Raw genomic sequence first — 16,463 nt, forward strand, 5'->3', positions numbered from 1 at the left:
AGTGTGAGTGGAAAGCGGTATGGAAATGGAAACAGAAAAATCTACAAAAGATGTAACAAATTGAAATTGCCATTCTTCAGCCATCTCTGCTTCTGGAGGCTGCTATACGTGGACTAAAGAATGACATTATGAATCATAAAATACTTAGAATAAAAGTATCAAAGAATTCAGGTCAAATAAGTGGAAAGTGCCCTCCAGTAAGATTAAATGAAATTCTCCTTTGACAATTACAGTTCAAGAGTACAGCAGACATTTTATGCAATTCTATAATAATTTGTAATTTTACAGTAGATAGTTATCAAATAAATTTTTCTTCTCTAGATAAATTGACTTCAAAGAGATTGTTGCCAAAACACCTTTTTATTTCCTTTTATGCTCACTTATAAAGAATCCCAAAAGATCCATTCATTTGACTTAATCAAATTGTTCAATGTAGAAAAGGAATCAGGAAACAATTCTACAAAATGTGAGATTAGTTATGACTAACAACCTGAACAGAAATTCAAAGTGATGAGCCACTGGTATGTCTTCCAACATGTATGAAACTTACTGTCTGAAGTGTCACAGCATTTTCAGAACAGTGCTGGTTTGAGAGCAAGCCTTGCTTTTTCAAAGGCACATTTAAAGACATTTATAAAGAGCATATTTTAAATAAGAAACATCCATGAATTAGTTATATTACAATTTTCTATACCATAGTCTTTTTGTATGGAGCAAGATTTTAAATCTAAACAATTGAGGAACTTTGTGGTATCCCAGCTTTGTGCCTTTATTCTCAGCTAAATCTGTTTTCATTAGCAGGGTTTAGATTATTTGGTCAAAACAATTGCAATTTATAGAGGCATCTTTTATACAGTTCCTGGAGAAAAGAAATTAACTTGCAGTAGATTAGAAGGTTTAGGTGTTCAGCACTATCCACAGTCCCGATGAAGAAGCAGTCTGCATACCAAGGTAGGAAAATATTAATAATTCAGGGAGCCCATGCCAAAGACCAAGGTGCCTGATGTTTTTACTGTCACAGGTGAGCAGACTGAATAAGTTGAATTCATGCTTAGAAATCTGCTTTAATACTTCAAGATCAGATGGCTGAAATAAAAAAAATTGTAGGTTACAATAAACTGTCTTTCATTAGAGTAGATGAAGAGATTACAAGTAAGTCAGATCCTACACTGAAATGTCAAATGGCAGCTGACATCATTCACCACAGAATTGAAAGCTGCTCATAACATGAGAACAGAAACACAATTTCAACTTATTTCAATGTAAATTGATCTTTAAGGGTTGTTACATAAAATAATCTTTAGAAATGTGGTTCTAAACATGGCCAGAAACAGCTATTGGATTCTTTGCAAATGACATCCTTACTTGGTGGAGGGAAGTTTAGATAACCTGATACAAGAGCTGTTCACAGCCCTGGTAAAATTAATGAATAGGGGTGTCATTTTCAACCCAAAAGGTTTTTTAATTTTGTGTATTATGCAGAGACAACAGTGGATGATCTGAATAAGTTACTACTTTACCATCTGTAAATAAGGATTCAAAGCTACATCCTATGCACATACCTCCTGCATAATCTACAGCAAAGGCACGTGGAGGGCTCACTGAACAACAGGAACTCTTTTTCTCAGAAACCTTTGGAAGGGAATTTTATCTCTTCTCTATAATCTCACGGTTTTCAAACCTTCTGATTTTTTAAATGAACTGCTAGAAGTTATGCATGCCGGCAATGTGCCGTGGTGAGGCCCTGATCTCTTTGTGTGCACCTTTGCAGAGCAGCCAGGGACACAAAGCCCCACCAAGAGGTGGTGAGCAGCACCTGGCATGTGACAATCTCATTTCTCTGCACCCTTGCACTGCAGAGCAGCCTCCAGCCCTGGGGACAGCCCTGAGTGTTTGTCCCCTCCCCAGACCCCAGGGACCAGCAAGATGATGCAGCATGTCTGGACCAGCACAAAAGGTTAGGTTAGACATGAGGAACAAACTCTTCACTGAGAGTGACTGGGCAATGGAATGGTCTGCCCAGGGAGGTGGTGGGGTCACTGTCCCTGGAGGTGTTTAACAGAAGCCTGGGCATGGCACTCGGTGCCAGCGTTTAGCTGATGAGGTGTTAGGTCATAGGGTGGACTTGATGGTCTCCAAAGGAGTTTTGCAACCCAGTTCATTCTGTGAGTCTGTGGAAATGCAGATTTTTGTTCAATAGAGCAGGTCCAGCCAGGGCAAGGAGACACGTTGGCAATGCAGAAACAGAGTGATGGCATCAACAACCTCCAAAGCAGCCCTGGGACTCAGGCTGGAGCCTGCCTATCCTGCAGGGGGAAGGGAGCCAGCAGCTGCTCCCTCTGCCAGAATGTTCCAGCGTGGATCTGCCTGCTGGCTGCATCTCTCGGGATCAGCTGCTGCCACATGGACCTGGGAGTAACTCCTTTGTGAGGAAAAATAGCAACACAAACCCATTTTATGTGCTGATTTTGTGTGGGTTATTAATATATATTTGGTATGATAGAGCAAAAAGATTCACTATATCACACAATTGTTATTTCTCAGGTATGAAGAAATTCTCAGTTCTGAGTTTTAGTGTGCACAAAATTGATTTTATTTTTAGAATCAAAAATTAAAGAGAAATGACTGTAAGATTCTGTGTTCTGTGGGGCTTTATGGATGTTTTGCTGAGAGTTTTTTAAATTGTGACAATTAGTAAGAATATTATGACTGGTGGGGAAATCTAAGGTCAGGAGGAGAGTTAGAATGACTTATTTCAGCAACATAAATATCCCTTTTGGGATTTACAGGTATTTGTGTCATTGCACAGTAACATTTGTATTGTAACTATATATCATTATTTATCTACTGCTAAATCAATTGGCAGTATTAAGGCAGACAGAAAACAATTAATAACTGCTACTTATAAAAATATGCAATCAGCAGTGCAATAATTCCCTGCTTAGTTCAGTCAAATATATTAGATTTTCACTGTTAAAAAACAAGTCTCCTGTGATCAAAAGAAAAGCAAGACTTGTACTTCTATCAATTTACAAGTTTTACTTCATCAAAGCTGAAATACGAAAGCTGAAAAAAACCTTGAAATGCTTTTTCATTGTAATTCAGTCTTTTCTAAGGGAGACAACATTGTTTTGTTACCATTTTTTCTCTCATTATAGATAAAGAAAATATTTGCTAAAATATGTCATTGTTTTTCTAATTGCTCTCACAACATGAAACATGATTGCAATTTCTCTATTTTTATTATGTCCAGACCTGGATCCTCTGGCATTTCATTAATCTAATCACAGAAGTCATGTGTTAACAGTTCAGCTTTTTACCCTCACAACTTCTATCTCATTCCTTGTCCTTATTAAAATAGAAATCTGAAACAAACAATTACAGTTTTACTATTTCCTGGAACCTGCTGGGGCGGGGTGGAGCTGCACCCAGAGCTGCTGGAAACTCCCTCAGGCATCAAACCCTCGTTCAGACTGGCCTGCATTTCTCAGCAATTATTTATAATACTTTTACTAACTCTGAAGCTCAATGCTTCTTTAAAAAAAACTCCATAAGATATAATATTAATATTGAGAGGTTTTTTTCTCCCTCAACACTACCTTGCTGTGCTCAGCAAAGCTCCTGCTAATGCCTGGGGATGTGCTTGTGAAGGTTTAACCATCTGATTTCCTCCCTGGTTGTCTCTGGGGTTGTCTTTGGGCCACCAGAGCACCTGGGAGCCTGGAACACGTCCCTGCCTGAGCCCAGAGGGGGACATGGGGATGTGCTGGGGTGAGAGCACCTCTGCTGCAGCTCCCATCCCCAGCCAGAGGCTCAGCCTTTGCTGTGGCTTCTCTGAGCTGCCAAGCTCTGAATGTCCCTCAAATCCTCTCCTTCAGGAGATGAGGACAGAGGGTATCAGCTGAGTCCTTAGAGAGACCCATATGAGCTTGGACTCTTAGGCTGTGGGAACCTTATGCCCATATCTACCAGGGAAATAATATTTTAAACACACAGAAATACATCCAGCTATTTCAGCACAGGGGAAATATTGGTACTACTAAGAGCATTATACACTTTCTTTAGTCCAAGGGAAAGTTTTTTAGAAACTTGGGTAAACAATCCATAAGAAAAGCTGTCTACTTTAGCTAGGAGCTGGGCAAGCAGACCTTAATAGATCTTTCCCATTTCTCACCTCTAAAACCCTGTGCAGTCTATTTATTAATTTTTTTTTTGTGTGTGTGTGTGTCAGTGATCAGTGGAGCGTATCTGTGTGTGCTGGAAAAGAGATTGGCTATAACCATCTTGTACATGCTTTGACATGTGCTTTGTCTTTTCATAAAAAAACAAACTTAAAAAATTCATAGTTAATGAGCCTCAGATTCTTATAAGAAGTTTAATCAGGCTGTGCCAGTACAAGGCACGTGGTTGAACAAAGTCTCTTTTAGGCAAGGGCATGACTTGCTACTTTTAAAGCATGATATCTTTTGCTTCTGGGCCTCTGAGTCTTGACTTATGTTTAATCTTTCAATTAAATTCCCTTCAGACATGTGAATTTTGTCAGTGCTCATTTCTCCCACACAAAAATCTGGTTACATTATGTGTTTTCTTCAGATCTTTATTCTGCATGGCATTTCCCACCCCCTTTTTTATTTTTTCCTTCTCTCTGCTGGAAGGAAAACCTGTTTTTAACCATGCCTGAAGATTTGTCTTTTGTCCTTCCCTCGTGTCTGTGGGACAGCAAATCCCCTCTGCAGGGCAGATCCCACCTGAGCCCCTGTGCAGCCCTGGAGCCTCTGGGCATCAGGGACAGCAGGGGCTCCACAGCCCAGGGCAGGCACCCTGCGTGCCCAGGCCCAGGGTTCTGGTTAGGTGCAATTTAGAGAATGAGGAGGGAATAAAAAATAGAGGAAATGAGTGAGGAAATGAATGTGTTGAATGAATGAGATACCAAACAAGCTGGGAGTGTTGTCTCACACACATTGCTGAGTTGTTCCTCAGCTCCTGGTTCCATCCCAGGTGTGCAGGGCTTCGAGCGTGCCCAGGGCTGAGCAAGGTGCTGCTGTGCCTCCATCCCTCCTGTGGCTGGAACTACCCTGGCCAGCTTTGCACTCAACTGTTTTCTCAATTTCATTTTGGGTAAAAGTCTTTGTCAGCAGGTTTAAAACACTCCTTTTAAGGAGCTCCTAGTTCAGAAGGGTTTTGTGCATTTCTGCAGCTTTCAGCAGCCATAAAGAGAACAGTTATCCCTTCCTGAACACAGCTGTACTTTTTTCAGAGCTGGGTTTTGATGCCCACTTTTATTTGTCCTTTGAGCTTTGTCACTGAGTAGAGTCACTCACAGTTGGAGAACATCAAAGGATGGGTGGTTTTATGGGTCACATTTAAGCATATAAATAGCTTTGAAGTTAATACTTTATTGGAAAAAAATGCTTGGTTGGTTGTTGTTTCATCACATCTTAATTACAGAAATTGACTCTGACTGCTATTGAAATTTCTAACAAAAGTAATGTGGTCTTTGTTTCAAAGGGAGTTACACAGAGTGGGCAGCCAGGGGACAGGACTAACACAGGGACCCAGGGAGACCGATGACTTCTCCTTTTAACAACTTATTCTGACAGGAAAATGCTCAAACAGCTCCTTTTATAGATACACATTCAGGGGCTGGTCAGAATCTTGAGGGATCTGGTCCATTATAAGTTAAAATAGGTCCCTTTAAAGTACTCTTTGAGGAGACAGGATTTCTCCTCATGGGCTGTTATAGGAATTTCCCAAATTAATGATGTGGGTAAACTTCAGAGTAGGTTTGCAGTGTGAATGCAGAGAGCCTATCTGCTAACTGACCTCATCCCAGAGACCTGGAAAGATAAAAGTTTTATTATCCCTCCCTGATGGACTCCCGAGAGTCGCTCTAAGTCTTGTTTTCACAACACATTCAGGTATGAGCCTTGACCTAAAAAACAAAAATCTTTCTTGAAGTCACAGGGGAATGCACCAGCAAGAGATGGTACATTTCAACCCTAATTGTTCCTTTCCCAAGCAGGGTGAATATAAGCAAATTTTGCTTTCAGGCAGACTTCTGTTGAGGGAGACCTCCCTGCACAGAATAATTCATCCAAATTAGCCACTGTATCTGGTTTCAGTCACACAGCTCTCGATCACTGTTTTACAGATTAGAAGATCTCATCTAAGATTTAACACATTGATTCAATTACTTCAACTTGTGCTTCAAACACCATCAAAGTGTTGATTCTTTTCCCTTAATTCTTTTGAAAGGCTAATTCAGACTGACTCATTAACTAGAGAAGACTGCAAATTTGGATAATGCATTTAAGTGGAGAAGCTTGATCCATCTTGATTAAAAGAAATTTTGTAGCTAATGCTTAACCTCTGAAGTTCATAAACTGAGCTATAGTTAATGAGCATGTTTCATTCTCAAATGTTTAAGCATCCTCCCACTTCTTTTTGCCCCCGAAATCAAAAGGGGGCATTTTGTGAGCTGAGAAATGCAACGTTTATGCTAATTCAATATCATAATTATTTCACAGTCACTGAAATACCTATGTGCAAACAGTTACATAAATGCCATTAATAAATACACCAGCATACTGTTTGCTTTGCTGAGTAAATCAGAGGGATAAACTATTATATTGCCTAATTAGCCATCATCCAGGAAGGGCATTTTTGTGAAGAGCCAGATGGGCAAAGATGTCCTGGATCACTTGTTCTGAAAAGGCACTGCAGGAAAAACTGATTAGCAAACATTTCTAATACCTTTCCTTGTATTTGGAGCAGGCAGAGATGTGGAAAAAACATATCTGGTGCATGACTTTGAGGCACGGAAGGGAACCCTTCTGGTTTCCTGCATCTCCAGCATAAATTAAAGAATATATGCATAAATATATATAGTTTTGGGGGCTGTATTCTAGGTCACAAACATGAGGACAAACAGCTTCTGAACCTGATCTGTGCTGTTAGGAAATTGTGCTTGATTACAACAAAAAGGGATTACTATGGGCAGTGGAATGCATCTAATAGGATGAACTTTGTGGAGTTCTTTTTACACCAATATACTTGTTTATTGTAAAATAAAGTTTATTGTAAAATAGGCACCTGACTGAACTGATCATAGGAGATGTGGGCAGTAAAATTGGATGAAAAAGTTTTCAAGTAATGTTTGTTCAAAATTTTGTATGTGCAGGAGATGTTTGCAAACTCAAGTAAGTCATCTTCTGACAGAAGGAAAATGAAAGTGGGCCATAGGCCAAAAGCTTGCAGAGCATAACTTCCAGCAGCACATTGCAGGGCACCAGAAGCCAGAAATGTTCTCCTCCCTGGAGAATCTCCCTGGAAATCCCAGAAGCATTTTGAACACATCATTCACATTGCAGACCCAGGCACCAGGAGAAGGAACCCTCTGCTCCTCAGCTTTGCCAAATCGGCTCAAGCAGGCAGAGGAAGGACCCACAGCTGCCAAGAGATTTGCTCTGACCTGGTAGGATCCTCTGCAAGGCTTTTTCTCTGCTAAAGCACTGGATAGCTGTACTGGAAATGACAGGTTTCTCTGTGGCCTTTAGCCTGCTAAATGTGCAGTGTGTGATCCTGTGTTTGTCCCAGCAGTATTGTCCATGTGGTGTTTGGGAGGCACAAAGCACCTCCATAGGAAGCTGATCCAGTGTTCACACACTGAAAATGATGTGAGCTGTGTGACCTGCAGCTGGAACAGCTATCATAATGTCTTTGTAATAGAAAATATCTCACCAATGAAGTGAAAAATATGTTGCTGGTCCACAAATAATATCCATTCTCTCACATGGATGCTTTGGTCCAGAAATTTTGTATCTCAGCAGTTAGTGCCTGAAAGAAAACAATATCCCTTCAACGTGAGTCCCTGGGAAATGAAACTGTGTGAGAAAACTTGTGTTTAGACATTTTTGTTTGCTCCTCAGTGCATACAATTAAGTTTGAATATTTTATATTCAGGCTACACTGAAGTTATCTTAAAAGTCATTTGCAGGTTGCAAGTCATTTCATCCCAGAAGAAGGCTTAAATGTGAGTTCTGTTTTCTTCTCCTTGACTTCTGGAAGCAGAGATTCACACATTTATATATAAATATCTGTCATTTAAATAAAGGGAGGTGGGACCTGCCAGATCACCTGGAAACAGAGACTTGGGGGTCAGCAGCTTGCATAACCAGGGTGTCAGGCTCTCCCAGGGTCACTTCCCTGGCAATCCCTGTACTGGCCTTTGAGTGATCCTCCCTTTGTTCCCAGCATCTTGTCCAGCTGTCCAAAAACAGTATCCCTAAACTGTAGCTGATGTAAGTCAGCAGAGCATCAGTGATTCCCACTGAAACCTGAGAGCAGGATGTGTCTGTGGAAGGCTGAATTGCATTGACAGACCCATTCAGAGCAGCATCTCTGCCTCCTGCCCCTCTGTGAGGGGGGCTCACAGGAGGCGTGGTGACAGCAGAGGGTGACAGCACCAGCACACCAGAACCTTGCTCACAGGCAGCTCTGCCATGGGAAAAGAATCTGGTGTTCATGCAGGGAGTAAATCAAAGGCTTTAGCAGCAGCAAGGTCACTCTGTGCCAGGTAGATGAAAAATTCTTCCCTGCCTTGCTTCTTATGCTGCATCTCAGTGGGGTGAAGTGACAGCGCAGAGATGTACGAGACAGAGAGCTGCTGCTCCAGTCCCCAGCCACCCCATCTCATTCAGGGCTTTTCTCACAAAGTAGGTTACTAGATCTGTGTATAATGAGGGCAGGGACTGTGGTGCTGCTGCTCTCCCAGTGCTCAGGCCCTGCCCAGCGAGTGTTGTGTCCCTCCTGAGGGGGATGTCACCTGCACAGGCCCTGCTGTGGCACCGGAGCTGCCGGGGGCCACTCGCAGAGCCAGGACAGGCCCTGACTGACCCTGCCCCTCCACACTGCTGGACACGGGCCAGGAGTTTCCTGCCAGGGAACCTACATGCTCATCTACACCTGAAATCTGAATCAGAGAACCTTGGAATTATTTGGGTTGGAAGGGACCCTAAAGAGCGTCTCATTCTACCCCCTTCCACTATCCCAGGCTGCTCAGAGCCCCATCCAACCCAGCCTTGGACACTTCCAGGGATGGGGCATTCACAGCTTCCGTGGGCAACCTGTGGACCCTCCTCATCACCCTCACAGTAAAGAATTTCCTCTCAATATCCAGCCTAAACCTGCCCTATATATGTTTGTGTGTGCTGATATGCATTCAGAAATATGTACACATGCATTAAAATGTACTTATCCCTGTAACATCACTAGAGAGATGATACTTTCACACTTTAATCTAAGTTATTTTGCTTATTATGATATAGGATATCCCCCCAGGGGTCTATGGAGAATTTTACATATTCATGGCAAAATTGTCTCTCCAGCAAATTGTTTCCTGTCTAAAAGATAAGACAAACAGATTTTGAAAGAAAACAGTGGTAGTCTGAGTCTAGGACTTGCCCAAAGATTTGTTCTGATTTCCAGACTCCAATGTCAAGGTGCTGTTCACTGGATTTCATTGCTGGAATCCCCACCACTGGCAGCACAGGGCTGGAAATCAGAAACACAGCTCAGCACAGCTCCTGCCATCCCCACCAGGGCACTGCACAGCCCCCAGTGCAGGCTGGTGCTTCAGGGGACATATCTGAAGGCAAACCTGTCAGCAGAGCATCTCCCTTCTCCTTTTCATCTTATTTTTAGTTCTTCATTTTATCAGATTTATTAACTCCTGCTGCTGTTTATTGCCTTGCTTTGAGGAGAGAGTTGCATCCCATCTCTGCAGTACCAGGCTGGGCACCACACACGGGGGCTCCCTGGGGGAAATCAGCTTTCCAGCACCAGCCATGGCACTGCTTCTGGCATGTGGCACCTCTCAGAGTGGAGCATTTACAGAGCAAGGCTGGGCACTGCAGCAGTGAGGTGAGCTGTAGAGGGTGGGAGCAGGGCATTCAGAGTACTCTGCTGTAAGGCTCAGGCTTGGGTTGCAAAGATTTGGAAGATGCTCTAAAGCCATTTTCCAAAACTAATACTTAGAAAAGGATTACAAGCCTGTGTGTGCTTCTGGCAAGGAATGGTTTTGTAGTGGTTTCCAAGTCACAGCAAGCCAGTTTTCTCCCCTGAAATGCCACTTTCAGCTATGGAGTTGGGGAAAGGTGATTAGTGACTGACAAAGCTCATCACTGCTGGGCTCTGCTTGCCTGTACTTCATACACACTGCAGGGCTTGATCTAGATGGAAAACCTCCAGTTGTGCTTTTCACACAGACATGTTAAACCATGACCAGTTATTTTTTTCCCTTCAATATGCTACAAATACCTTTAAATATGTCCTTTGAATCTGCAGGGTGAGCATGCTGGAGATTTAACTTTTCCTGCTGCTAGAGGCATCCACAATGACTCTGCACAAGCAATCTTGGGGTTATCTGTCATCTCTGGACCTTGTGAAGCATACATTCAGCAGATATTTGTACCCCCAAGTCACCAATCTGAGGTAGACAACATCAGCATGGAGAAAGGGGACAGAATCTGATCTTGTGCAGATCAGTCATCCTGAATTTAGAAGATGTAGACAGCTTATTTGTTCAGAGACAGGTCTGAATATGTGATGACTTGCTTGAACAGGACTCTCCACAACTCTCTTGGAGGAACAGGATTAGTAGAGGGCTTATTAGACTTGGCCAAAGTGCATGTGAAACTGGCTTTTCTTTTATATTCCACATTCTTCAGTATGCTTTGTGCCATCTATATACCAGATTTTTACTCAGTCTGTAGGTTTGTGAGCTACTTGAGTGGAGTTTAGAAAAATGTGAAAGGCTTAATTATATCCTCATTTGATTCGGTGGGAGTTTTGCCATTGATTTAAGTGGGAACAGAGCTGTGAAAAAGGATTTGCATGCATTGATTAAATGTGCTGCAAGGGAAGGTCGAATGGGTGAACTGGGAGAAGAAGGAAAGTTCAGTGTCCTAACAATCATGTCATCCCCATCCCCTTGAGATTAGATTTCTCCTTTAAATAAATGTATCATATAAATAGGGTTTGTTTTGGATCCACAAATATTGATCAAGATTTTTTGCTTCAAGGGTGTGTGGTTGGTTTTGAATCCATAAATACAAAGGAGAATTTTTGGCTTAATTGTTGGAATTCTTTGACTTTGCATTTCAGTGGTGGTTTCCTTTTTATCTGGCAACATAATTCCTGACCTTGTTTTATAATAGCAACACTTTAAAAAGATGTCTGTCAGTGTCCACATGGCTGAAGGTAAAGGTCTGGATTAAGTCCCTGAGGGCTTTGTGATTTCTTGCTGTGAAGGATGCAATGAGAGAGGGCAGATTAGAGTTGTTAGAGACAGACACAGAGCAAGAAACCAGAGCTGCCAAACTCCAGAGCTTAGAGTGGCACATGGGCCATGTGGTTTGACATCAATCCTCCCCCAGCTCACTCTGCCATCCCAGGAATGGTGAAATATCTGGTCATTTTGTTCTCCCCATTGCTTCTGCCAAGGATTTCCTGGGACCCATGAGAGGCAATCCCAGATTGTCTTCCACCGAGAAACCAGGGGACAGGGAGGACATGTGATGCTTTAAGATTCCCTTAAAATCCACTCAGAAGTACTTGGGCAAGTCTCAGTGGCTGATATGAGGACTTCAGGAGGGAACAGGGTGGTGGATCAAAGCTGTGTTGACTCCTCTCACACAGGTGGGTGCCAGGAACCATCGTGCAGCATTCCTGTCCCTAAGTCATGGCTCTTAGCTTTGAAACAGCTGAGTAGGAGATAACTGGGACTGCAACCAGTGAAACTTGACTTCTCCACAACAATTAGCTCAAAAAAACGAAGGTGAGAGAGCACCAGTGGCTAGAGAGGAAGGGATGAGCATGATGACACCAGGGAGCAGCAGTGACCCGGCTCCTGAAGCAGAGGAGCCCCTCTTCCTTCACCAGCACCTCTGAGCCAGGCAGCAGAGTCCTGCTGCTCTAAACAGGGAGGCTCCACACACAGGGCTTGCATAGATAAATTAACTTAAATATGTTCACGACCTACTTATTTGTGAATGCATATTCTGGGAATCCTGAAACGCTGCCAGCTCTTTGTCAAGCTTTTGGGAAACACACGCAAGGCTGGAGATAGCCTGCTCTGCTGTCTGACTTCTTTTTCCAGTGGATCAGGCACACAGAGTTTATTCTTCACTGATCTCTCTTGGCAAGTTCAGCTTTGTTTGGTCTGGCTTGTCTCCTTGTCAGTAGTCCTCTCTACATGGTCTAACAGCTGTAGTGATATTTCAAAAAAATCTCAATTTCCTGCTCTTGCTAAATTCCATATAATATATTGATACTTGCATTAATAAAGTACAAGGAACATCCTGGGCTTTAATTAACTGAGTTCAGCTGTCTCTGAACCTGAGAAAGGTGCTGCCACAAACAAAATTAAATTGATAAAGCTGATTACAAATCTAGACAGTCAGAATGAATAACAGCTATGACAACTTGAAAAAATATTGTTTTTCTTTTCATCAGCTTTCGTTATATTTGATTATAGATATAAATTCAAAAACACATCTATATCTACTCAAATAGGACCATTCCTGGCAACATCCCAGTTTGTAGCTTAGAGACCCTGAGCACTTCCTTCAAATCCTTGATGAAAATAACCTTGGTTTTTCTTCTGCCCCCATTATGGCCTCAAATGTACTAATAGTGCTGCCAGGTTTGGGCAGGAGAGGATTTCAGTGGATTCAGGCAACTTTCACAAAATTCTCTGGGAAGAGGATTAGGCTATCAAGTGGAGATAACTTTGGCTACATATTCATTTGAAGGGTAACTCTTGCTTTAATTGGCAGCTGGATCTTCATTTCTGAGCTGCTGAGGATGCAGTGACAAGGATAAATAGCACCACAGGACCTGGCTACAATTTCTGACTGGCTGGACTTCATGTGAGCTCAAAATCATGTCCATGTTTATGGAAAAAAGCTGTTGAAAATAGAGTATTCCCATTGTCATTGTATGGACAAAAGAACAGCCCTGTGGGGACAGGCTTCTGACAGCTTTATTTATAATCCTTCTCCACACAGATCTTGAGTCCTCTCCACAGCTGAGTGTGAGGTAACATATAAGACACGAGTTGTGCAGGGTCTCTCGTGGCAAATCAAATTCAATAAGAAACACGTTATAATGTGAACCTACAATTTTCATACTCTGTTTAAACCCTGATGATGTTCTCTTCTGGGACTTTCTGGGTGACTTGTAATCTTTAGCTCAATAATCTGCAGCAGCAGAAGTTGCAGATGAGCCACTGCACTTTTAAACTGATTCATCACATTGCCTGCAGCTCCGTGGCAATCGCTCACTGCGGGTAATTAAGTTGTCCTGGACGGAGCTGGAAAGGACGCATGGCAAATAGAAAGAAGAGAAAAAATTAGAGCAAGAGGTTCACTGATCATAGCTGATGCTAAAATATCTTTTTTTAACAGAAAGATTTATTTTCTAGTTTATAGCAGTAGCTGAATTAATCAGCTGCTTGTGGCTGCCTTCGCATACAGATTCCCTGGGACGGTGACACAGCCCATGCAGGCAGGGTGACCACACTGACTCTGCCACTGATAATCCAACACCTCTCTTTAAAGTCTCTGTTCCATTTTATTTACATTTTCTGCCTTACCACTTCTCTTTCCATCCCTGGTGATCTTTTTATTTTTATCACTTAGCCTTCCTACTAAAATTGAGAACTTTTCTGCTACAATAACCTGGCAGAGTTCAACCTCAGGAACTTGCCACTCAACATGAAAAGAGATGCAAGAAATGGTTTTACCAGCAAAGTTTCCACCAGTGGTATTGCTGCAGCAGGCAGTTGTTTAGCAACTAAACACCCTTCTCAAAAGGAATGAATGGGCCTTTCCAAGGTTAGGCTCTCTCTGTTCTTCAGAGCAGAGCTGGAAGGTGAAATAATGAATGGTTCAGCAGTAACACGCAACAAGACAAAATAGCAGTTCCCATTTTGCATTCCAGTTCCTTGATGACAATATGTATAAAAGCATCTGTGAAACAGGCTGTGAATCAAATAAATATGCAGCTGGAGAAAGAAATTAGGAACAGACAGTTCCAGACTCAACCAGGCATGCAAAGCCCTCTGTTGATGTAGAAATTAGAGATTTCCATAGTCAGCTGAGCATTTCCCAAAGAGTATCTAAATGTTTCCCAAGGTTAATTTGAGAGTAAAAATGATCTATAAATCATTATGATGTGATGAGCAGATAAATCAGACAAAAGTGGTGGGATTTTTAAACTACTATTCAGGATAGTGATAGCTGAATGCTCGATAAAATGGAAAAAATCTTGTTTATAAAGGCATTTGTACTCTGAAGGAAAACTAGAATGGAAAGTTATTCCATTTCAGGGTTTTTTGTTTGGGGAGAGGGATTTGAGTGTTTCTGGGTTCTTTTTAATGAGGTTGTTGAATCAATTTGTATATATATCCGAGCATCAGCCTTGCCAAAAGCCCAAGCTGAACACCAGGAGTCAGTGAAGCAATTTTACAGAATTCATTGGGCTTTTGGTCAAACCCAGGGTTTGACATGGGTTCATTCATGTTTTCATGGCTTTAATTTGAGTCACTCCCGTAGCTAATAATACAGAGATTACAACATGCACTTGTGGAAGAAGCATCAGTCCTGTCCTTCACCATATGGCTGGTTCCAGGTGAAATGGCTGGATTTTCCCATGGAAAAGTTACCTTTCTTTTGTGTCTTCTCTGTTTCTTTCAAATACACATTTGAAGGATTTTCCTGCTCCAGAATATGCTGTCTCTAGTCTAGAAGATCTTTGTTTTAAGTGCAATAGTCAGATTGATGGTTCTTTTACCTGAGATACCCAGTGGCTGTTTCAATTAGCATTCTGTAAGCATTTCCTCAGGTGGGGTGGGGATAATGTAGGCTGTGCATGGCAGTGATTGCCATTCACACAGGAAAATTAGTCCAGATTTCCTTGATCTGAGGTCCAGCTGGCAGAGCTCAGGTAGGGCTGACAACCTGGGAGTTATAGTCCTGCATGGATTTTGCATTATTTGCTGTGTTCCCTGCAGCACCTGAGCTTGTACCTAAGCTAGCTCATTTGTAGTTGGAGGGGGTTTTCACTTTTTGGTAATTTCTTTACAAAATTCTCTCCAGACTTATCTGTACACAAATTCTCATTTGCACAAGAAGAGCCCTCAGCTGCTTTGAGCTTATCACAATGTCCCTGTTCTTTATATTTACACACAAATTACTGCAAGTCCATTAAGTTCTCCCACACCACAGTAATGGCATGGTGGTGATTTATGTTTTAACTGTAACAGCAATTCACCGACTGACTAGAGTGTTTCTTGCCATGAATATTTTAATGAGTGCTATAGACTTTATATCTGGTGAAAAAATATAATTTTCAGATGTCTGCTCTTGCCAGATGACATAGCAGAAGAGAGGCACAAACTGTTCAAATGAACAAATGTCTAATAGACTGATCAGAAAATTACACTGTAGAGGCTTCATTTCATGTTTCTTTGCTGCCATACATTTGATAAGCTGATGACCTGATTGACAGGTAACCACTGCATTTGTAGGTTTCTTTGGACAAAAATCAAGGAAATAAAATAATGAAGATAAATATATATACTACCAGCAGGAAATCTGAAGGAACAGTTTGCATGTTCTTCAAGAGCTGTGTTTCCCAGGGAAAAGGGCAAAGGTAGTGGGAATGAAATGACCTGAATATCCTTTATAGCTTCTATTTGAACTGACAAAATGGAATAAATCACTCAGAACTAACCCCTGCCTTGAGTTATGTGATAAAAATCTTCAGAGTATGTGGGCAGAGAAGCACCAGGGGTCAGATAGATACCTTCCCTGGTGGAGGAAGGAAACAAGAGAGGATCCTGAAGGACAAGGCTGTCTTCAAAAGGTGATGTTTCTAGAGTGGCATGACACAAACCTGACCTGAGCTATCTTGGCAGACATAAACTGGACCACAATTTTATTTTTGCACATCCATATAAACAAGGTCCATGAGGACTTCACAGAGTGGTTGTGGGATATTAGGAACAGATGTTTGTTAAGATCTTGGTAAGATTTTCTCCCATTTGATTTTGTTCTAGTCACCAGAGTCTCTTACCTGAGAACACAAATAGCCTCTAACCAGAAAGACTTTGCTATCCTCCTGGCTCCTGCTAAAGGAATTCCTTTTCCTTCATGGTTACAGTGGAGGAAAAAGGGCAAGAGTAAAAGTGAGTGGGAAGATGGATAGCTATCATTGTAAAGTGTTACCTTCTGAGTCACACAACCCTTTTAGGAAAGAGAGCCTGGGAGAAAAGAATAATTTCTTAGTTTTAACTGAATGGTTAAGATTGATAGCAAGAGGAAAGTTCCTGTCAGCAAGCAGAATACCTGTGCACTGCAGGGGATGAGAAGAGAGCAGCAATCATGTCCTGACAGCCAGGT

This window comes from Pseudopodoces humilis, chromosome 18, assembly GCF_049639895.1.
Source record: "Pseudopodoces humilis isolate 2021_Gansu_Grassland_sample_001 chromosome 18, ASM4963989v1, whole genome shotgun sequence".
NCBI lineage: Eukaryota > Metazoa > Chordata > Aves > Passeriformes > Paridae > Pseudopodoces > Pseudopodoces humilis.